Source organism: Tympanuchus pallidicinctus, unplaced genomic scaffold, assembly GCF_026119805.1.
Source record: "Tympanuchus pallidicinctus isolate F22 unplaced genomic scaffold, pur_lepc_1.0 scaffold22, whole genome shotgun sequence".
Lineage (NCBI taxonomy): Eukaryota > Metazoa > Chordata > Aves > Galliformes > Phasianidae > Tympanuchus > Tympanuchus pallidicinctus.
In genome coordinates, this window is record NW_026294739.1 from 33,624,033 (window position 1) to 33,649,461 (window position 25,429).

The window sequence follows — 25,429 nt, forward strand, 5'->3', positions numbered from 1 at the left end:
TTCTTACATAAGCCGTTAAGCTTTAGGTTAATTTTTACTGCTATTTTCTGGTTATATTTAATAACAGAGGTTGGAAATACAATGAAAATGATGCTGTGCCTTGTTAAAACTTTTGAGTGAATTACATTTATGATGCTTTTTTCAAATTATTTTTGCTGCACATCTGGAAGGATTGTGTTGTAATGTTACATGTATTAAAAGCACGGTTTTTCTTTTTTGTAGTCATTTTACTTGTGGCAATAGCTAGTGCCAAAGGGAATTGTTTGATTTTTGTATGTAACTTTTATCAAAAAGAAAACTGTTTTTTTTTTTTTCTTTTTCACATTATCTTCCCTTCTTTTGCCACCTGATATCTTTTTGTCTCTGTTTAAATGTAGTTTAAAGGTGTGGGAGTGACCTTTATCTATAGTGATCTATATTCTTACATACAATGTGAGATGTTTTATGTAACATACACACAGGGGTGGTGGTGTTTCTTGAGCAAATGTCTGGTACAGTATGCCCCAATTTACCCACATATGAATATTTAGTTAAGAATTTCACCTGAATTTAATGCTTGCTCTGCCAGTCACCAAGTGATGACATTTTTTGTGTGTTTTAGCGCTGGAGCACATAGCAGCATTGACCTCTGCTGCCACACTTTAATTCCATTTAATGACATATAAAATTGTTTTGATGCAAAAAACTGGGTCAAAATCCTATTTTTATCTACTTTACAGATCTATAACAAAACTTAGCCTCTAATCAAAAAGCCTTTCATGATAATAGAATACATTTTGTTTTGTCTTGCTCAGAGCCAGTAAGTTGTCCATAACTACTATTCTTGAATCTCTAGTATTTATTATTATTTTTTATTTCACAAGAACTTCAGCACAATTCTGTGCTGAGGGACAAGAATATGGAATGTTTGCTATATCTTATGCTGAACTTCTGAGTGTTCTTGGTGTCAGTGAAGGATTTGCAATTTGAGAAAGCCAAAACTGAATTATGTATTCTGGAAATGAATTTGAAAGTGTCTGCAGAGAATGTCTTTTCAGACCAAACTTCATGATGAATTTTTGATAAATGTTACATCATGTGAAATATTGTAGGGAATGAAAACACACATCACAGAAGATACCGTGAATCTAAGCAAAAAAATTCTTTTTTTTTTCTTGCCAGTGAAAAAATTACGAAAGTTCAGGTAAAAACATAAGAAAATGGCATCCAGTCAAAGGTGGCATCCAGTCAAAGCAAACCTTTCTCTGTAGTTCCATTGTCATCCTGGGCTTACAGAGTATGCTGTCACTTCTGGTTCTGAATGTATGTACTGTATGTATGAAGATGATATTGCGCTGGCACAGATTTTGCAGTGTGCAATGCTGTTGACTGTCAAATAACTTGTGTCTTTTCCTAAAATGAAGGAGGTAGGTGCTTTGTTATAGTTGAAGGATCTGATTACATGTTTTTAGAGAGAATGCAGGTACTCCTGATGCTGCTGCAGCACTGGGAGGTGTAAACTTTCTGTACATTGTATGTTTTAAGAGGTGGAATCTTCAGAACTGTTCAGGCAGCAGTTTCTAGCTTTGTTTTAAAACAACCAAAAAAGCTTTTCCCTTACATTTATGTTCTAGTCCTGGAACTATGTCCATAGTCTGCATCTCTGGGTTTAAATGAGGAGAGGATTTGTGGGCTTGGACACTTTAGGGTTTGAATCTTGCAGCAGGAGAGCAGGTGTGACAGTTCAGGATGTCTGTCATTTATGTTTCAATTCCATGAAGAACACCTTTTTCTTTGAATGATTTAAGTTGCAAATACGGGTCTGCAGACTTGGCAGGAATCCTCTGCTTCTGTTTGCTTCGCTTGCTCTCAAAGAAATATTTATCTTCAAATTAGGGGCTCTGTAGGTAGGGGGCGTATTTATGAGCTCTTAAAAATGCGAGAGCAATGGTGTAAATGTCTCAGGTACTCAGTATGGTGGTGAATCTTTTGTTTTGTTTTGCTGTTTTGTTTGGACACTGAAGAAAGGAAGTTGCATTCCAAATTTATAGATGTACTTTCACATTTGCTTTTTCAGGTGTGTGAAATGGCTGGTGCTTGCTTCCAGGCCTATATCATAATCTAATAAACCTTTAATCTGGCAGAGTCTTTAAACCACTCTTTCTGAGTAATTTAAACTGTTGTATCTGCCTGCCTGTAAAAGATGGATAGTATTACTATTCACCTGGGGACTATCTTCATTAATAAATTTGGATGAGATTCCATTCACTCTTTTCATCTGTGCTTGATATGGAATTCTGCAGGTGCAGTCAGAAACGAAATTGGGGTGGAGGGGAGGAGGGAAAAAAAGAGCATCTAACTTCATAGCAGATTTTTTTCCCTTTTGTTTTTACCATTTTGACATATCACTTTACATGATCGGTCACTCTTACTGTTATAGCACCCAAACCCCTAGTATCTATGAACATAGATAGCATTTGTAATTTTTTTAAGAGGCTCTGTTAACATCAAATATGAATATTCTTTTTATCTTTGCTGATAGTAATTAAATGCAATAGAGATCATCCAGGACTTGGAAACGCAGGCCAGTGTTCAGAGCTGCAACTACTTAGAGTTTGAGTTTGGGTGCAGACCTGGGGCTCAGGATTACTTTGAACTTGTCTTCATCTTAGGGTCATTAAAATATCTGTTATAGATGCTGTCCTGAGGCCCTTTCCTCATTTATAAAATGTTTTTGAATTTTACAAGATGATGCATGGATAAAGTTATTACTACTGCATAGCACATCTCATGTAAAATTTTTTTGGAATGTTTTCAGCCTTTGTCACTTGAAGGAAGTGGCTCTTCTGCATTTGGGTATCTGATGTGCAGGAAGGTGGTTGGTGGCATACTTAAAACATGGCAGGTTATTGATCAACAATGTACAATTTGAAGGTGTAAACATTTTGGCTTTTTTTTTTTAATTTGTATATGAAACGCTGGGAATTCTATCTCAGTACTTCTACAGTTTGTGTACAAGCAAGAAAAGATGAAAATTCCTTCTATCTGCCTGCTAATAATTAAAAAAGGAGCAACAGGGACTTAAGATATAAAAAACTTCAATTGTTGCACTTCTATTAGAAGCAAGAATTCATAATGTGGAGGAGCAGTAAAGAGCACTAATACCTTTCTTTTTCAGTATCCAACTTATCAGAAACTTCAGTGCTAAGAACATTGTGTTTGCTGATCTAGCAGTCACAATACGTTTTATTTCAGAGCAGCATATCATGATAGCCAGTCAGCACCTTGGTGACAAAGTGTATATTGCAGCTCCTTTTTACTGTGCTGTATGGGAATAGCCTATCTTGGCAATGACCCCCATAGGGACCCTCCTCTGCTGTGAGGACTATGGAGTGACTCTCAGGTTGATTGGATGACTTGTGCAGGTCACACTGAACCAGCTGAAATGTTACCTGGTTTGTGCATCGTACCAAGCGAGGACATTCTGCTCTATGGACATGATGAATTTCATGAAAACTCAGAACAGAAATTAGAAGGACTTCTACTCTTTTCTAAATTTACTTGGAAATGGACAAAATTTAAATGTGTCGATGCACCTTAAAGCTGGACAAAGACAAAAGCCTTCAGCAAAAACCTTGCTTCCTGAAAGAGCTGGGTCTCTGCATTAGTGACTTTAGGAGCTGGCAAAAAGTTCCTAAAATGGTAGAAGCAAATTCTATTGACAGATGGGCTCTGTGATGAGCATGTGAAGAGTATACATGGCTTAGAACTTTAGAACCACCAACTTTGGGATCATCTATAAATGTTGAAGCTAAAAGTGCTAATGAATCTTATATGAAAGCAGATACCTATTTTTGTTAAGTTTGTAAGTTTAATGTTTTCATTTTTTCCCCTTATCATTCTCTTCTGTTTTCTATCAACAATACTGAATGGATTAAATCATGCTCCATGCACCATGAACTCCCTCTACTTTACTCACTCACCTACTACTGGAGTACTACAGAATGTGTTAGTAAGAGCACTAACTGCAAGCATTTTTATTTCTCCTGCTCCTTTTTCATATCCCAGAAGATGAATTCTTATAGACCCAGTTCAACATGTAGATGGCCAATTTACATTGTAATTCCTAAAACAGTCTGTTTAGAATTTATGCTAGCTTGAGCTCATTGGTGCTGAGCATTTCCAAATTCCTTTTCCTTACTTGCACGCGTTCTGACAGGAAACATTATTCTTTTCAGTTAACCTATCTTTCTGAGATAATTAATTTGTATTTGGAACTTTCAAAAATATTTTAATTAAAAGTCAGATTTATACCAAAATGTTTCCCGGGATCCTGGATTTTCTTTGTTTTATACCATGTGTACATTTCTTAGAGTCTTGCAGTAAATCCACAGTCACGTAACATATTCTGCAACCCTCAGAGATATCCTGGGAAAGCAGATTCCACCTACTGTTTTTTTCCAGGTCAGATTGCTTTTTAAAGTGGTCTGGAATGTGAACTTCCTTCTCTGTTGTGGTCTTGTTTTGTTTGAAGCCATCTTTACATCATGATAAAACTTCTTTAAAAACAAAAACATAAAATACTTAATTTCATTAATCTGTTTAGCAATATCAATATAATGAGCCATAATATTGATTTTTTTACTTAGGATTTAAAATCTCTATTTCTTTCCACAGAATTAAATGCTTCAAACTGATAGTCAACCTCTTTACAGTCCCCTCTTTAATTTAGTTGTTATAATTAGGCATTAACTGGTGTCGGTGCTATAGCCAGTTACAAGCCATTCTGTTCTGCTTGTCTTGATTATCACAGTTTAGATGTAAAGTAAATTAGAATGAAAGACTATACAGTCCAATTACAGATAAAAGCAGCAAACTCTACTGCTGTAATTAGATGCCAGTACTATTTTTCTTAGATTTTCTATCTCTGAGGGCATTTCTTGTAGCTACTTTGCTGAAGCTAATGTTTAAAGATTTAATAAATGTTGTGTGTCTTTGTAGCATCATCTTTGCTCCTTAAGCTGTAAGTAGCCTGTTCTGAGGCAGATTTCAGTGTCCACGCATTTCTTGTGTGTGACACACTTCTCTTTCAAGGTGAGGGAATGGGTTATCCATATTACAGGTGCATTGACATTGATAAGCACGAGAGTGAGATATTTAATGTGTTTTTTTCAGGTCTCTTCACTTGTATTAGTGCTTATTGCTGTCATGCAAGCTAGTACCATTCATTTCTCCTCTGCCTCTGTAGGTGTGAGTGAGTGCGTGGATGGTTCCTCTACCACTGTGGCTGCTTCACCAGAGGACCTCTGTGAATCTGCCACAGATCTGTCTCTGCTGTACCACATTGACAGCCACAGTTTAGGTGGCACCTCTCAGATTTATTCATTTAAAAGAATCTCTGCTTCATAGAGTTCATGGGGTAAAGGGAAGACAAAGACACCCAGCAGGCAATTGACTTTCTCAACATCATATACATTTCCTGGCTTGCAGTCCACTACCCAACAAACGAACTCTTGTTATCTCCCTAAGAAATCTTTTATAAATGGGCACACAGGCACCCATAAAATAGCAAAAAACAATGTAGGCTTGGGTCTGCATTTCTCAAGTGCTCAGTCTTTTGTTTGCCTTGATATCTTTTGCTAATAACAATGAAGTGTATGAGTGGCAAAAAAGCACTATGTCCGAATTCACAGAAATGTTATGAAAGGGATGAGTGACAAGAGCTCTTTCAGCCCTTCAGCAAGATGGTCACTGTAAATGTGACATTTTTGGTATTTTGACCAGCAAAGACAATGTACTTGTGCTAATTCATAACCGCAAGGAATACTTTATGTCAGCAAAAATAAAAATTTGGCAGTGTTTATCCGTAAGTCCATGAGGTACAAAGGAAGTACCTTTATAATAACTCAAAAGTCAGGTATTTGCTTCAACTGATCAAAATAACCTAACAATTTTTTTGCATTGAAAAATTCAAAAGTATGAGGGCTGCTGTGAAAACAGTACTTCCTATTTTCTTATGCTGGCCCACAGTGTCAGAGGTAGATGTTGGTAGTATGACAGTAGAGGTTGAACCTCCCCACCGATATTCTCTTCCATTTTGTTGCCATGTCACAAATCAGCAGAGGTGCAGTCTGGCAAAAAGGAGTCTGATGTGGAAGTGCAAGAAGTTGCAAAGTTGTGTCACTGAATAGCTCCATATGCAAAAAAGTGTTACCTATCGCCATTCATCAATGCTTGCTGATTATTACACGTGCAGCATGCAGGCTTTTGTTCTGCTGGAGGAACTACATAGCTAATGCTGGTGACTGTGTTGGAAAATAGTGTTTTGTAGCATAGAATTTGCTCTATCAAAGAGTGTTATTGTGTTCTTCGTAGATGTTGTATTTTTCAAGGAAATAAACAGGAGGCATTACTTTTGGAGCAACTTATGCATAATCTTGTTTTGGGAAAAACTGAATTTTAGTTAACACTTTGGAGGGACTTTGAATTAAAATAATTGGTCTACACTATTTATTTATTTATTTATTTTGTGAAGTTGCTTCAATTCATTCCATTGCATATTAAATATTCTTGTAAACATTGGTATTATGTGTATAATGCTACCCTTGGTGTTATGATATGCTTAATATTTTACATTATGCAATCGCAATAAGATTGCTGAAAGAATAATTTCTTTATAAACATATATCTGAAAATATTATTGGGGACGGTATCTTGCTGGAAAATAAAGTAATTGTTTTGCACCAACTTGCAATCTCTTCAATTGAAATAATTGAAATACCTGTTACAGAGAAGTTTTCTAGGCCTTCAGGAAATGCTAATATGTATTGGTATGTAACTGAGTATCCGAGGTGTTGTGCTGTAAATCACAAAATATCATCTATATATGATAAAATTGAGGAGTATACTGCTCTTTCTGTGTGAAATTTGCTCGAGTAGAGTTCAGTCTAGTTGCTTGGAGCTTAGGTCACCTAGTCTACTCTTTTAAAAAGGTGAACTAAACCTCTGGAGCAGAGTTTGAGAGCACGGCAGTAACACTACTGACTCAAATAGCGGCTGCATTTCTTTTACACCACTTCCATGATGTACTTGAAACATCAAAGGCGTCTATATAAGAGCTTCACAATGGACTTTACATTGTCTGGAGAACTTGTATCACTATAGAAACAGGAAATCTAAAGAAATTTTATGTGAGTATCGTAATATTAGAGACCATTATTGGAGCAATGTTATAGCTGGTAGTAAAAGAGATTTAAAAAACATACTTGTGTTATCGATGTTTCTCTCTACCTGCTGTGTTTGAGTATCATTTTAATGTACCCTTAAAGTGGAAAAGGCTCATGTTGCTTGATTCTCTAGGGTAAAGTTAATTGGTAATTTAAACCAAAATGATAATCAAAAAAACATTTAGTAAGTAACATTTTTCAAAGCAGTGTTAAAACTTCCTGTTTCACAGTGAATGTACAGAAAACGATGTATGTTGATTTAAGGAGACTCACTTTTATTTGATTAATTTTCTAAAGATCACTTAAGGTGTAAGCTAAGCATATATTTTCTTGTGATACCAAATTGGTCTGACCCCTTGCTAATTTTACCTACAATTAGTTTGGTGTAATTATCACAGCATACAACAATTTAGTCTGCTTCCACAAAAAAAATATATTGTTCACGAGACCATAAAACTCTTTAAAAATTGCTTAATGAACAACTCAGCTGTGTGTCTTAGAAGATGAGAATTGCTATTAAATGTGTAGAATGTGGAGATGCAGTATGTGGACATTGTACATAATAATTTTGACATAAAATCCACCTTTCAGGATATTCTACAGCATGGAAAAATGCCATGAAAGACTGCATCTAGATATATCAGGCTTAAATGAGATGATGATTGCAAGCTAAATCATGGTATCTCCTCATTTCCAAAGTCTTGTGTTTTCCACCTTAGTTAGTACCTTAACGTGAACTCAGATTTTCTTTTATTGGCAGTGAATTTTGCTTTTAATGAAAATAGTTTCATTGTTCGTATTTGGGATCTGGGGCTGAATTATGGACTAATACTTAAGGTGAAATTGTTTGATGTCAGTGCTGCCCAAAGCTAGCAGACATACATGCCTAGAACATCCTATTGTGATTTTCTATATTTTAGGAAAGAAAATTGCTAAAAGTTATGCCAGGCTTAGTTCATCTGACAGTCCAGAAATAAGGAGTTGCTCAATGAATGAATATTGAGATGCCTTTAACAGAATGTGTTTTTTCACCAGAGTTGTTCCACACTTTATTTTGCTGTGTAAATCCACAGAAATAACTTCTGGTTTTCAATATATCTGCTTTGCTAACAAGGTGAAGCCAAACAGATTTCTTCCCCCATCAATCCAGAGACTGAAGCAGCTTTTACTTTATTTTCTCTTTAGATGATGGTGGAGACTGGGGCATCTGCTCTCACTGGACCTTTATCAGGGGAAATAAATAAATAAATCCAGAAAAGCTGTATTCAGTTTCATGGTAATGGCTATGAACCCTTTCCTTTTAGCTCAAAGGTTAAATAGAAAGCGATAAATAAATGATTAATTTCCGTAACTCTTCACTTGCAACAAAATAATACTTGCAGCCTATTATCTTCTATGGAAGTGGATGCTGCTCAAGAAGATGGCAGCTTTGTGAGGAACTGATCAGTTGATAGATCTGGATTAATTCTCTGTTCATAGTATGATGGTATTGGAAAAGAAAAACAAGCAATCAAAACAAAACGCCAGAGTCTGAAATGAGGTTTCCAATTACAAATAAATAGTGCTTAAAGTCAACTTGGGCTTTTAGGTAAGTGTAATGTTTTGCCATATATTTCCAGAATTAGGGGGAATGGATCCTTGCCTTTTTAATTTAGCAAGAGCAAACTGAGTCACCTAAATATTAGTCTATGTATTTACTGTAGCTTCTATCACCATGTTATCATGATGCTGATGTGTGATTTCTCTTCTTCAACAGCTTTTTTCCTTCAGCCATTTTTGTGGCTTGAAATCTTATCGTCATTTCACACTGCCAAACTATATCAAGAAATCTGTTTCCATTGCCAATTGTAACAGGATGATGTACTTGAGCTTGAAAATATTGTTTCTATTCTAACTTTTGTCAACAGCGTACAGTAAAGTCTTTTGGGTGATACTTTCAAGATGCATGCAGTATTAGCCAAAATGGTGTCAGTCATAAAAGTTCCTTGTCTTTGGGGGGAAAAATGGTAAATAATGCAAGTTTTTGAAAATCTTAACATTTACTGCAATGGTTTGTGGCTTCATAAGATCTTGTTTCATTGGTTGCCATGCCTCCAAAAAGCATCATCCTGTGCATGACACAAGACCTCTTTCCCTAGGAAGCTAATGGAATACCTCTTGGCAACTTTCCAGCTAATAGTCTGCTCCAGATGGCATTGCTTACAACTTCTGAGAAGCACAGGAGCAGGCAGCAATTGCCTTATTCTGTCTGTCAAATAAACAATACATGTTTTGGAAGGTTGAGATGCAGTAAAAATAAATCAAGATGCATAAACTGAGTTCATACGTGGAACTGTTCCAATTCAGTGTGGGAATTCCATGTAATACCTCGTGGCATTAAAAATGGTAGGCTCAATTTTTAGCATGGCACCTCCATAAGGAAAACAACTGCTCTGTAAGAGAAGTGGTGCCTTTTGGCAAAAAAAAACACCTAGTAGACGGAATGCTATTACTTAAACAGAACCAACCCCATGGCAATTCAGACAGTGAATCGTCTGGCAATTCAGACAGTGAACATAGAAAAACCAAACCTTCTTTTTGCTTAAGAATTAGAGATTCATTGTGGTTATCCAAGTAGTCAACTGTACAAGCACAGTTAAGAATTTGGATTTTCCTGCTTGCTCTTTCCTTGCATATTACAGGTAAAGATATATCAGCAATTTGTAAGAATTAGGCCCAGAGAAATATCATTGTGACTGTTCTGAGAAAACAATGGAATAACTGAGATTATTTGCTCATCTTGTGATAAGAGCCACAATATATGCGTACTGATTTTACTCTTTATTTTCTCTGTATGTGCTCGTTGCTTGTCAGTGTATTGGTCTGTAAGAAGACCCCAAAATAGTAGTAATTAATCTTTAGTGATACTGAGTATTCTATTAGCTGATAATAATATCTTTTACTTCCCCTCTGAGGGCTTCTTTAACCTTTGTGAAATATGAAGTATTGTTCTCAATTAGTTTACAACAAGGAGAGAAATACAGAGATAAACTGAAGTCATGGGAAAGTTACTGTAAGCAATCCAGATCAAATATTTAATTGGTATAAATTGGCCTTCCTCAAATTTGTGTGTGCAGTTATAAGTATCCTGATGAAGATTAGTTAATTTGCCATCTCTACCAGTGATTTGAGATTTTTTTTCAATAGAAATGTTTTTTTTCCTCTTTTTACTAGATGACTTTCTGCAAGACTCATGACTGTATCTCTATAGCACGCTCATAGGCATCAATTTTTTCAATAACCCAAAAAAGAATTCTTGTGGACATACAGCAAAGAAGGATTATACAAATTCAAATTTGTATATATGATAAATGTACTTATCACTCACCTTTTGGCAGCATTACCTCCTCTCTGCTTGCTCATCCATGTATCCTGATGCTCTAAAGCCATGAATAGAGTCAATCAGTCCCTATAATTTTAAAATCAGACTCTTTTGTTTTGGACTGCTTTTAGCCAGAAGTATAATTACCTTGTCCAGTTGCAGGCCTACCACATTTCTGTGCAGAATGTGGTTCCTGTATAGTTGGTTTCTGACACTGGAAGGTGGTTATTCCTTAAATTCCAAACGTGTATGGAACTTACTTTCTTATGCTTCTCTTACAAGACATTATGCACATACTACTATGTGTAGTGAAGTCTATCACTCTTCTAGAGATTACTGAATCATAATTAAAAATGTAATTTGTGTCCATAATATAATTTACGAAGATTCATCGTTAAACAGTGTTCTAACATCTTTTCAGAGACACTTTCTAAAATTTCAGCTTGCATAAGCAGTAGATAAGTGAAATGTATTGAAAAAGATTTTTCATAATGAGTAGCGTATTTTTAATCATTTCTCCTTTACAAGCTGGGAAATAAACTATTTTTGTATATTTTCTGAAATAACTTCTTTGACTACAACATGAATTGCTTCTTGAATGTGGAAAAGGTAGGGGAAAAATCTCACAGAAGTAATTGAAGCTAAATAATTATTTGTTATTTTTATATATTACTGACATTCTAGATGGGGAATATATGTTATTGAAAAATTATAGTATGCTATAGTATATTATTGTAGTATTATATTATTAACATTATTTTAACATGTATATGTAATATATATAGTTACATGTAGAGTATAATATATCACTAGTATATTAGAGTATATTGCAGTGATTCATGTAAGCTATTAGAGCTTCTTTTCCCCCTCCCATGAAAAAAAGAAATGCTAAAGTTCCTGTACAACTGATCAGAGTTTGTCATTTCATTTACATAATGTTTTCTCTGTACGGGGGGAAATGATTCTTTCATTTCTTTGTATTCTTTGGATAGTGGAACCAGATGAGAATAATGCTTGTTTTGGCACTTCCCCAAAGGGAAATGTAGATTTTGATGTTGGTGAAGATGACTTCAGCAAATAGTGCACATAAAAATCTAGCATTTTGTGCAAGTTCATAAGAAGAAACTACAGAATGGAATAACTTTTATGAAGAAAGTCTTTGTCTTATTTGGCGAATAGGTCCCTGCGCTACCATAATAATGCCCAGTCCTACAACTACAAACACTTATTTGTTCAAAGTGAATATTAACATTGTAATTTACTATCTAATTACGATTTTATAGTAATAACTGAAAATGTGTTCTTAAAAAGCATAGCGTTTGCTGCCTCACACAGTTTGTAGCAGTGCAGCATGTGATTTTTGCCAGTACTCTCTCAAAACAGATTTCTTAAATCTTGACTTTGATTTTAACAATTTTCATACTTATACCTTTCCATTAAAAAAAAAAAAAATTTGAAAGCTGCTATTAGCAATCCTGCATTACCATTAAATCATAGCTGATGAATAATTAGTTTTAATGGTTGCAGATTTAAGCCCCATTATTATTTTGTGCAGCAAACCTTGTTCATGTAAGAGGCCCCTCTGCATTTTATTTCTCAAGAAATATGCTTGACTAATTTGCAAGGTGCAAAGGAACGGCTTGCTTTTGTAAAAGACTGTTGTTTTTGTCAGCTAATCTGAAATACTTTTCACTTTAAGCTATGGAACTAAAATCCATTTGAAAACTAGCTAAAGCAAGATTAATATTTAGAAATGAGGCATGATTGAAATGTTGACTTGCTTGTGAAAATTACTAGAAGTTGTAATTTTGAAAGAGAAAATTATTCTGAATTAACTTCAAAAAGAAGCTTTTATTAGTAATATCAATTATACTTATTTTATAGATCTTATTATATTAGTCTTAGAACAACAAAATTTTCCAATGAATTCAATTTTATTAATTTTCATTTATTTGAAGTTTATATAAATTATAGTTGTATAAAATGATATAGATACATGTAAGAATTAATATTAGGTAACTGATGAATATTAGGGTGTACAAATTCTAGAGCACCTCGAAATTATGTGGTGACTGTCAATAGATACATCTCTATTTTAGTAGTCAACATAAAATATGCCAAAGTGTTTGTTGTATTAAAGATGTCCTGGGCTTGTAGATTTTTTTCACAAGTGTGGATTGTGTGTGATAACTCACATGTGCCTCTGCATTTAACCAGTCACGCTGTTGTGGCTGATAGGACATTTTTCTCTGGTAGGCTGAAGAAATCACAGTTCTGCAACTTCTTGTTTTGTCTCATGAAGCTGAATATACCTCAGCAGCCAATTATTATTTCATATGCAAAACCCAATTATTGTAAGTTCTGCTAACTGTCTCAGACGTTGAGAAGTAATTCAGCAATTGCTGCCTGGTACAGCCTAAATTTTTTTTCCCTATTTGTGCACATAGATGGTATTAAAAATCCATTTTTTGTGTGCTGCTTAGAGAGTATTCACTGTTTCATTTTATCAATAACATTTATGTTTACATTTCCTTGAAATGGCAGAGTATGTATGCTTTTGCATCATTCTATTCTTAAAACCTTCTCCATTCACTTTGCTCCTGATGGTTCCTGAGGAAACCATCGTTTCTGATCTTGTCATTGCTGTCACCAGACAAAAGGATTTAGAGTGGGATAAACCAAATGGTGGCTGAGGAATGGCTGATATTTCGTTGGTCTTTTTGCTGATTGTTTTCTGGTGAAGGAAATGAATAACTGTATACCATTCTTTATTGTCATCAGCTGTATGTACCTGTTTTACTGCTTATGTTTTTACTTGTGGGTTGTATTTAATGGAGTGCTTGACATCCTGTGTGTATGTTGGGATGCAGCTGGATTGTGCTTTGCTGATTTTGTGGCATCTTCTGTTCCTGACCCTGCTATGTACTTTCGAGGGCCATTGATAATGCGTAAAATTGAGAATCTGAAAATCTGTCATTTTTCTGTGGGAGAGAATAATGTATGAGTTGAAGTTTGAAGGTAATGCTGAATTCATACTGGCTCCTAGAGATATGTCCCCATGAACTGGGTTGGATTCTGGGCATCATGGACATTTCTTCTGTTATATCAATTTCAGAGTGATGTAAGGGCTGCTCTTTGCAGCTCCAAACAACCAAAAACAGACCCTTAGGCTGGAATGAAGTGAATGACAATATTACCTGAAGAAATAGCATTCCTCTGGATTGTTTTATAATAGCCTGGTCCTAAGGCTGGAATTTTGGCTGGAATGGAACTTAGTCTAGACAAGTGTTCTTTCAAGCCAATTTAAGGATGTGTGGGATAAGCATCCTCAAATTGTGTGGAACAGACTGGGTTTGTTGAAATGTTCTGAGGCTGAGCAGCCAATAGATGTAAGCTGGTGGCATTATCACTGGAGATGGCTTCAGGTTGTGCTGGGGTACTCAAGCAGCTTCCAGATATTCAGCAGGGTTTTCAAGAGTGGTGGAGCTTTTTCAATATAAAGAGAATATGATTCATTAATAAGAACAAAACCAAATGGAGCTTTTGTGCCACATGTGGCAGTGGGGCTTTGTGTCTTGGGCAATGCGCTATTCAAAAATTAGTAAGGAATCAGGGGGAAGGCCTCCTGGGAAAGCTAATGTATGAGAGTCTGCTGATAATCCTGCTGTTATAGGGGATAAAAAATTTAGTTGCAGAGAAAAGTTGTAGTATTTCTCATTCCTCAGAGGGACTTTGTTCCTATGAAAATAAAGCTAAGACAGCTGCAGTCATTAGAGAGACATCATCATTTTGCTTGTAAGGTCATCTCTTCTGTCGAAAGTATTTTGTCACAGGACAGAGATGGCTACTTTCACTGCCAAAAAGCCACTTTAAAAGATTGACAAGAGAGATTAAAGAGGATACAGGAACTTGGAAGAAGTTCTTTTAACCTTTTAATATGGTGCCATTTTGGCAGCAGTGAGTCTGTGGTAGGATTAGTTAGGGACCAAGCATCTCTGGAATTGTGTTCCTCTTTTTTTGTTTCTTTCCATTTAAGGCATCAATTAAGAGCAATTTCACCAGGGCAGTAAAGCAAGAAAGTAAACAGTAAATAAGCAGCAAGCAAAATTAAAAACAGTAATGAGCCTTATGAACATGGGGGTGTTACTAGGCTTGAAATGCATTTATTTTGGAGCTTTGCATGTTCTGGGAAAACATAATGACTTTGTGAATGTATTGTCTCATTTTACATTGCAGAGATTCCATTTATTGGCCCTGGAGACTGACAAGGAACCGACACCTGTGCCCAAATGTTTTCTGAACCTTGGCAGCAACAGGCGTATTCATTATGCAGCAGTTGCAGATCCAAGTGTGCTCAAGGCACGGGAGAGCAGCAACCTTCTCCCTTGCAAGGAAAAACAGGTTAAGTAGCAAAACAGCTGGTGCAGTGGAATCCCTAACATGTTCCATCTTCAAGAAAACTGGTGCTTCTGACTGTGTGTCACAAGTGCAAGCTGCAATTTATGGTAAGTTTGTTCTGACAGCTAAATGCTGGGCACTGGAGATCTCATTAGAATTGGGAAACCTCAAGGTGCTTCATTTCTCTGTGCCAGTTAAAGCAATTAATAAATTAATGCTTACAGCACCTTTTAACATGGATCTCAGCTACAGAGAGCATTTGCACTTTCGGACGTAAAAACATATATATGTTTTTTTTGGTCCTTAAATTCAGTTCAATGTAGAAAGGCAAAAAAGTAAAGTTACATGTTCTGTGTTAAATAAGGTTTATCATTACTATGAATCACGTAAAAAAATAGTTCAACGAGAAATTATGTACAATTAAATAGTTATATGTTATCTGAACATTGGCAGTGGTCAAGCTAGTGTCCTACCTGTCACTAAGTTTAAGGTTGATTACTTCACCAAAATGTCAGATTTCCCTTACGACAGCATTTTATGCAAGTGAAAATCCTGGTTTGTAACATCACTTCCATATTTTGTGTGCCCATATCTACAATAAAGATAGAATTTCATTACAGTAATGCCTGACGTAAACGCAAATGGATTTTATTTTTAAATAGGACTGTCTATATAGACTATAAAAGGAAAGTTTTGTGAATACGGTATTTCAGGAGCACTGTGAAGCAATTAGGATCATCCATTTAGTGAATTTTGGTGGTCAGAAAGGCATTAGCTAGTATCAGGCTTTCTCATTCATCATACTCCTTTAGTTACAGATAAACAAGGTGATACTGTGTCTTGCTAATTCTCAGATATCATTATATAATATGATTGTGTTCTTGGGAGACTGTTGAAGGCCATTTCCAATTACTATTGTATATAGGAAGCATTGGTTTTAAAATAGTGAGGTTAAGAGTGACAGCAAACAAAATGCAGTAGGGTCTTTGTGTGTGTGCTATGCTAAGACCATGGTTTTTTTCTGTGTGTATATGTGTGTGTGCTGCAGGAGAGAGTGATTTGGTGTGTTGAAAGCTTCTACTGCTCATGACCATAAGAAAGGTATTTGGCTTTTTAAGATAGAATTTTTGATGTCAAGATCGCTGGGTTCATACTACTAGCCAGATGGGTTTGGAGGTGTGCCAAGAAACTAAGAGCAATTGATAAACCCCAGAAAAGCAGTAAGTGAAAAGCTAGAAAGCTTTTGCAAATTTTAAGAGCTAGGATGGTATACACAGGAATGATCATATAATTCTGAAAGAGAGCTTGATTACTTCACAAAGAGAGTTATGTGTCAGCATGCTAATGGTCAAACCCTTAGAGTTTTTCAGTTTGCTTCTAATGAGTGCCCTAGAAGTTTGGATCTTGATACGAACATTATCTCTCTCTAAGATGATTAGTTTGAAACTCTAAATGCTGTTTCTGTATGTGTGTGTGCATATCCTTTAATCTAGATTCTATTGGTCAGAATAGTCACATGGATGAGGTTTACAGACTTGGTCCCAACTCTAATGCAGTGGATTATATTGACACGTTTGCTGCGTCATTGGTCAAAATGAATTCAGCTGTGTTATGCATGGAGTTAAATGTCAGCTGTTCTTCACCAAACAACCAAAGGACAAATCTAAGGAATAATTCTGTATTCCACTGCTTTGAACTTCACTGACAAGCGTTATCTTTCTGATGCTGAGTTGTTCTCAAGTTGTTGGATTCCCATGTGTTGTTAAGCTGCAAGCTTTGGCAGCAGAAAAATTCTCTCTGAACCTTTGGGGAAAATAGAATAAGAAACTTTCTATAGGCTTTATGTGCATCTTGAATATGTGTTCTTGAACTCTTTTCCTTTACCATTTTCTAATACTCTTCTTCTGTATAGTCTGTAAGAAAATAACAGATGCATTGCTTATCACATGTCTAACCTTTCCTCTCCTCTTTTTTTTCTGTAAATTTGTGTAAATTCCTACTCGGCATTATAGGTGTGCTTGATTCATTTCAAGAATATCAGTACTCCCACTGATAACCAAAGGACCATTAGTATGCAATTATATGCACATACCCAAGTACCTTGCTGAGTTGTAGCTTATGCATTCTGAAATATGGACATTCTTGCAAAATCCATTGATTTTTAACCCACATCAGTTGAACTGTTTCCATTTTCAGTAATGAGATTTTGAACAGACTCCATATGAAAACAGGTTTAAGTTACTTGGTACAAGAGCTGACCCTAGAAAATGCCTGAAAAAATGGTTGCACATTGTGAAATTAATGTTAATAAATAGCAATTCCAACCTGTAAACTATGGCAAATGCCACAGTAGTCATCACAGCTGGCATGTGAATGGCTTTTCATGACTGTGTGCTTCTGATTTATCACTTGTTCACTGGCACTGAAATCAGTTTAACAGATATGTGCTTTAGTATTGCATAGAGAGAATTTCATTAATGTCTTGAAGTTGCAAAGCTAGTAACTTCAAAGTTAGGAAATATTAGAATTAAGTTCCTAACCTTAATTCATGTCCCTTGTCTATGCTTACAGACATATGATGCTAACTACATGATCAGAACAGTGTGTGTTTCTGGGGGAACAAACCTGATTTGGTACATAAAACTAAATTTTGTTAAGTGAGCAGTTAGCCATTACTTTTTTCTTCCTTGGTTAAGGTGTAATCTCGGTCTGTGTTTACTGTACACTGTTAGTACTGTGCTTTGAATACAGTGATTGTTAGGGAACTTTTTCTGTGGCTGAAACTTTCAGAAAATGGTGATTTTCTAGAAGCAAACACCCAGGAGAGAAAATGGTATCCCAATTTGCTATAGCTGTTTAAAGGGCGAATGAAAACTGTGTGTTATAATTAGAAGTATAAGCAGCTGATAAAGCCAATTCAGGATTCAAGTGTCATCTAAATCTGTAAAAGATTTGTGTTAATGTGAAAGGGAAAATATTTTCTAATCATAGAAGCTGAAGTTGTATTGTGCTAAACTTTCTGTGAGAATAAATGGTTTTAGTGTGTATGATTCTCTTTGCACATGTGGGTATGTGCGTACTGTACCTGGTGAGGCAGGAGGAAAGTTTACTCCTCTGGAATGTAACATTATTAATGAAATTAATTTGAAATGAATATTTAGATATAGGTATAAATATATGGAACCAGAAATAATGTTACTTGTGAAGGCTTCATGCGGTTGTGTCAAAGATTTTGACTTACTGTCCTACCTACTAATTTGAAAGATTTTTACAATAATAATAAAGAAGAAATCTGGAATAGTGTGCTCCTTTATATTATGTTTGTAAGAGATTAATTAAATTCATCGTATTGTTACAGAATTTAGCTAGCAATTTTCAGAATGCTAAGTGAATTGGAAAGACTTTGAAAACAGTATTTAGAAATTACATATTGAAGTATTTTTTTTTTCCAGAATTATATTTCTTACTGTATTTATATTATAAGCAATGTAAAATTAATTCAGTTAGGTCACATGTTATTGATTGCTATTCATCCTCCACATTTATTTATAGCACATACCTTTTTCATGCTTCAACTCTGTTTATGTTTTTTCTTGGCTCAGCATCAGTAGCATTGATGCTTCTGGTGGTATCACTGTAACACAATTCAGTAGAACTTGATCTATCTTAAATAGATCAAAACTACTAGGTATCAAAGAAAAGGTATAATTTTCTATAATCAGAATTTGAGTGTTGAATCTGATTTAAAATCTTATTCCATGGTGAAAAATCTGAACCTGTTGCTGAAGTTGTTGTTAGCTTTATGAGGAGGGGGGATTGCATGGCTGAAACTCTGAGAAACTGTGTAGATGACTGGGAGGGCAGGAGAATTGCTGGAAACGGCTTCACTGAATAAATGTAAAATGTCATGTGTCATAAACAGGGCTGATATTGGGCTATCCTGGGAGGAAAAAAAAAAAAAAAAAGTTTAAACCTCACCCCGTGAGTGGTATAGATTAAAAAAAAAGCACACATAATCATGAAAAAGAATCGGAATCAAGAGAGGTGCTGCAGCCAAAAGCCATTTTAATTGTATGGCTTTATCTTTGTGCCTGTTAAAAATGAAGTGTGCTTCTCTGTTGTCCTCTGTCTAGATCTCAGAGGCATTTCTTCATAGTAGCTCTGTATTTAGGCAGCTACCTCATCATTATTCATCTAAATCATCAAAATTTTAAAAAGGACTAAAAACCCTGATGTGTTATAAATAAAATATGGGAAAGAGGGTAGTGACAGAACAAGAGTTATGTATATTTGAGAGAATACCCACCAGAAAGCCTTCACATGATATGTGCAATATTTTCCTCTTCTTTACATGTTTTGAGCAGAGAATAAAATGGGATATGATCAATAGTTAGAGCTGAAATCATGTAGCTGTTGTGTGATGGTATATATGCTCCATCTTTTTTCCAAACTCAAACACTTTGTATTTCTTCCACTGTAATTGCCTCTATTCTGTGGCTTTCCATAGTTGTAAATTAATTCTGTCAAAATTACTCTCTCCCACTCTCAAATATTAGCATCCTTATTGTAAATTGTAATTCTCTTACTTCCACGGTTGATACTGTGGTGTGTCCACCAAGCACAGTATCTGGAGACACACATACATCTTCTTGGAATAGTTTTCTTGTACACTCCCCCACTTTTATTGGTATAGCTGATTTCTCTTGGCACTGAGCCCAGTTTGGTTTAATTTTTGTTTATTCTGTACAGACTCTGCTTTGAGATGGGCACCATATAAATTAATAAATAAATTCAATATATGCTTGCTTTTAGTAGGTTGCTTGGCACATCTGTTTTTCAGAGGTTTCTAAATCTTCATGATCTGCATAAGATATCTCCAGCTACACAGGATTAGGGAGAGTATCATATTTTTAACATGTACAGGGTTTCCCATTAAAAAGTCATCATTTACTAACAGTTACAGTGCTCTGGCATATTGGGTACTGCAGTATGTCTCAATAGTTGGAATGCAGAATAATGGTTGTATTTAAGACACTATGGGTACATTAACTGTGGTAAAAAACTTGTCTTTTTAATGCTGAAAGCTGTTGTTTTCTACTTGGGATGTTTTTAAGGGACCTCTACTTTTTTTTTCTTTTTCTTTTTTTAATAATCCCTGTATATAAATGTATATGTTGCATCCTATTGAACACTGGCATTCCTTCAGTGTTGCAGAAGCTTTTACAGGCACAACTGCACAGAGCAATGTTCAACGTAGGAGTTGTTGCTGGTTGCACAGCTTTGGCCTAACCAGAAGTAAGGTCTTAATGGAAAAACCAGGAACATTTCCTGTTTAAAAAAAAAAAAAAAAAGAACAACAAACAAACAAACAAAAAAACACACAAAAAAACCCCCCAACCTGACGTTAATTCATATATCGCTCAGAAATTAGGAGAGACTGCTTCTGCACCAGCCAGCAGATAGAGCATGGCAGAGATTGATTCTACAGTAGAGAAGGGAGATCAGGAGATGTGCAGTAGATGTTACAAGTGTCATATGTAAAGTTACATGAGAAGGAGACATTTTTGTGGAGAGGGTGAAGAAACAGCTTTGCTGAGGTTTGAGTCTCACAGATTCAACTTCCCATCATGAAGACTCTTTTGTAAGTCACACAGCTCACAGAGCACAGTGTTTTTCCTACTGTCTAAACTGAATGAATAAGTTCTGCTTATGATTCGTGGCACATGATTTCACTGTAGTAGTTGAAGAGAAGATGCAAAGAAAAGGAGGCAGCAAGGTGGAGGATGATGCATTAGCCAATGTGTACAGAGCCAGGGAGCCTTGTGCAAGCTGCCACACTAGTGTGCTGCCATGAATTTCAGTGCTGTGATATGGCTGGAAATGCCAGACAGCAAAAGGCACAGATTTCTAGAGAGGAAAGGGGCATCCCACCTGAGGCAGAATACTGCAGTGCCTCACTCAGTTGTGCAACTCACAGCTTAGGCACTTTATACAATGAATGGAGGCAGTGTTTATAGCTAGAACAGGGTATATAAGTGCTGTTTATGGAGAGACATAAGCTAGTCTTTGAACTGGACTAGTTCATAGTATTTTTTTACTTAAAGCAAAGTTTGTAGTGCATTCCAAAGATTATGAGTGACTAAGATCTCTGTGCAAAATTGCAAGCACCAGCTCATCAGCTGCATCTAGCCACTCAGTAATACATCACTTGGCCATGGTCTTGGGTTTCTTTTGGTGGTCATAGTTCTTTTTCTTATCCAGTAGCTTGATGCTTAATTCATTCTCCCCAAATGAGAGAGGATTAAGATCAGTGCCATTGGTGCCACTAACTGTATGAATAATGAGTACTTCTAGACATATCCAAAAATAAAACTTCAGAAAGTTAATAAAAAATAAAGAGTCTAGAGGGGAAGATATCTGAAGTGTATCTGAAATCCCTTGGTTTGTTCAGCCCAGAGAAGAGGAGACTGAAAGGAGACATCATAATGGCTTATGGCTTCCTCACAAGGAAGTACAACGCTGACCTCTCTCTGGTGATCAGTGATAGAACCCAAGAGAATGGCATGGAACTGTGACAGGTGAGGTTCAGGCTGGGTAAACAAAAAGGTTCTTCACTGAGAGCATGGCTGGGCAGTGGAATGGACTCTCCAGGGAAGTGGTTACAGCTCTGAGTTTGCTGGAGTTCAATAAGTGTCTGGACAGTGATCTTTATCATATGGTCTAATGTTTGGGTTGTCCTGTGTGGAGCCAGGAGTTGGACTCAAGTATCCTCATGGGTCCTTTCCAACTTAGGATTTTCTAAGATTCATGCAACTCTTTGAGTGGCAATGTCTCCCATTTCTTTCCTGAGCACATCCACGCTTAGTTTCCAAGAAAGCAGGAAGGACATGCAGGCAAATTGCCAACCAGATGGTGCAATCGAATATGAGGAATGCATTCAGAAGACCAATAAGGCAGAACTGAAAAATCTTATCATTTTCTTTCTTCATGCAGTACCAGCCAAAACTCACATGGAAATAATAAATTCTATTATTAATGCTAACTATAAATGCTATCCTGCCTTCTGTGACTTAGTATCAGAAAGCCTCTCATCTTTTAGTTATCCCATTGTATCCCCCTAAACCAAAGCACTTTCTCTGTGCATTACAATTGTCTGTTTCTTCACAGATTTTTCAAAACTGCTCTATTGCTGCCTCAGTATGTTTCTTCTGAGATTTTAAATAACTGAATGGAGAACCAGATTAGACTCACTTTGAGGACTTCTTAAATAGCTCCTCTTGTTATATTGCATGAAGTAGACAATATAATATTTGTTACCTATATTTCTAGATAATCAGTACATGGAGAGGTTTTCAGTGGCATTACTGGCAGCTAAAGGAATTATATTATTTTTCATATGTTATTTCCAAATTATTACTCAAACTGCATATCTGCATAGGTTGAGTGTGTAGAGAGTCTCTATGTACAGGAATGCATGTCTTCACCCTGTCCCTTCTGACTTCCTTTTTCAGAAAATACATTAGATATGCACAAATTTTCTAGGAGGAATAATTTGTAGTTATATAATGTTTTTTTCTCATTATCAGTGGAGTAGTTTTGGTTGTGTAAGAATGTAAGAATCACATATCTCAATACATAATCAAAACTAGTCAAATCTAGTCATAATTGAACTGATGAAGCCATATCCAGGCAAAATTTGGGAGTCTGCCTTCTGTTGAAGACTGTCAATCTTTTTGTTTTGTATTTTATGCCTAAAATATATAAAGATAGAATGGATCTGAAATATAAACTGTTTACCTTTATTCTTCTGAATAGCTTCACAATAGTATTTAGATTCAGAATACTACACTGATATCTTCAGGAGTCTTTGAAAGACCTACCCATACTGATCTTTGAAAGACCCTAACAGATCTTTGTGTTTCAGTTGGCTACAAATGGACAACAATCCGGAAAAAAAGAGCAGAAGTCAAGTAATTAATTGAACAAATTATTTACTATGAATTCTTAGAAGACTTAAAGGATTTTGCTTTTTATGATTTCGTAGTTTGAGTTATGGAAAGCCATGTTGCCTTTTTTCTTATTTATTTTTATATGTATTTGCTAAATGCTTGAAACTGAGCAGATTCCAAATCCGTTGACTTAAACTGAATTTGTCAGCTAGTGCCCAACAGTATTGAGAAATTTCAGGAAACTGAGTTAGAAAATATTTATGTGTAGCCCTTGTTTACTCTTTATCTTCAGTGTGCTGAGTGATTCTAATGTTACTGTTTCAGAGAGGATAAAGGAAGAGTAACAAAGGTGATAAGGCTTATGGAATAGCCTCTATGTGACAGAAGAAATGTAGTCCTCAGATTGGGAAAGAATCAACTAAGCATAGTATGATAAAGATCTACAAGACTGGAAATGCCATGAAAAAGACAAGTGGAAAATGACTGGATGTTCCTTATGTGTAAGAAATGAATATCAAATGAAACTAATTGGACAGTTTATAAGAAATGAAATGATGTTTTTTCACACTGAGATACTAAATAAGTTGTGGAACAACATTTCAGAAGCTGTTAAAGATGCCAAAATTTGATGTAGATTCAAAAAAACTAAAAGAGTTCATGGAAGGAGAATCCATCCAAAACTGTTAAATAACAACATGCCATCTCTGGATAAGAAAATCTTTGAGCCATAAATGAGTGGGCAAATATTACTAAAAGACGTAGCATTTATATACTTTCTTCCCAAGGAATTTGACCCAGCACAGCCACTCTTCCTTTTTTGAGTTCAGTGTAGCTATCACAATACTTAAAATTAAGCATGTGCTCAAGTTCTTTGTTGGTTGACTGCCTTTGTTCATAGCAAATCTGTTTAGCCTTTGATTTCACTTTGATTTTAAGTTCGGGGTCATAGGAAATAAATCACTTCTTAGGAAAGGCAGCAAAAAGAAAACACAGCTTTTCTTTTCCTTTTTCTGGTGGGCAGTACTCTGCTTTTGGAGTCAATACAAGTTCACCAGCATGGTGTTAATGGACAGCATTGCTGGAGATGTCAGCTTTCAGCTGGATAAGACATAACACTGGGATTTTGACCATTTGTCATCCCTAAAGTTATCATGTACTTTTTATAGGATGTTGGAAATTAGCCCTGGTGTCCTGGTCTAATTCCAATTTGTTTGTACCCTTCAGATTGACTTGCATAGGTTCCTTTTTCATATTTTTTCCCAGTGTTTACGTACAACTGGATACACTTCTAGCTACTGACTACGCTTTACCAAATTACAGCACTATGAAAGGCTTCCTGTGGTAAAAAATTAAACACAGGTTATTTCATCTCTTAATGCAACAAATACAGTAGTCCGTTCAAGATTTCTTGAATATAACATGCAAAGTATATGTGAACAGTTCCATATTTTGTGAAAAAATGGTCATAAATTGTACCGAGGAACAGTCACGATATCAGTGAAATTGCATGAAGCCAGCAGAGCTCTGTGCAAGTCTGTGGAGAATCTGGTGTATTTGAGTGGCTAGATGTGGCTGATGAGCTGGTGCTTGCAATTTTGCACTGAGATCTTAGTCACTCATAATCTTTGGAATGCACTGCAAACTTTGCTTTAAGTAAAAAAAAAAAAACAAAAAACAACACTTCAACTACAATTCTACACTTAGATTGTTTTTTTCTTTCCCACCTCTTCCTTTGCATCAAAAAGCTTTGTATGCAGCATCAATGTAAGGCAAGAGAGAGAATCATCTGTCTTTGGGGGAATGATTGTCCACATTCTCAGTGAAAGGTCAATGAGTAGTGGGTATTAATTAATCCAGCTGGGCACACAGCGTCCCAGGTTTAACAGTTTCCAAGCTTTTAATAATGATGATAGATTTTAAGGACCTGCCTTTTAGTAATGGCATCCCATCTGTTTGAGGTTAGAGCTTTCAACACATGAAGGTTTTTGTTTAAATCTTCTCTACAAACTTGATCTGGTTTGTGGGATAGTCCTAGACAGCTGTTATTTTAAGATATATATATTAATTGATAAGAATTTAAGACCAAATTTAGAAGCAAAATATCTTTAAGAATCTTTTTTGAGAAAGCAGAGCTAAGACTTTTGGGTTTGAAAAAAAAATTGGTTTCAAGTGGACAGTGACAATTTGTTTTTTGAGGCCTTTCTGATTTTTTTGTTTAGTCTAGAAATATGAAATATGTTGTCATTAGGTTGGAGCTAGCTTGAGTGACTGATTTCTCACAGTGCCCATGTGCCATTTTTTCTGATGTCCATAGGATTGAAGACAGTTGGTCCTCTGAAGAGTCGTGTTCTTGAGAGAGCACATCAAAATATGATATGTTTTGCCAAGGTTGAAAGCAGTTTTGTTTTGCTTTTGTTCAATAGAATTTGCTGTAGAATAAAATGCTGTAGACGGAAGGACACTTCTTTGCCCTTAGTCTCAAACCAACGCTATCAGAATGTGGGAATGTGTGATAA

The 25,429-nt window shown here is 35.8% G+C and overlaps 1 long non-coding RNA gene across 1 annotated transcript in view; it reads left to right on the forward strand.

The window, feature by feature from the left end:
* The window catches only part of LOC128082448 (uncharacterized), a 366,886-nt gene that overhangs the window by 167,945 nt on the left and 173,512 nt on the right, over positions 1-25,429 (forward strand). Inside the window, exon 5 of the long non-coding RNA XR_008207676.1 lies at positions 14,803-15,071. This is a non-coding gene — a long non-coding RNA (uncharacterized LOC128082448). The remainder of the gene's footprint in view (positions 1-14,802; positions 15,072-25,429) is intronic.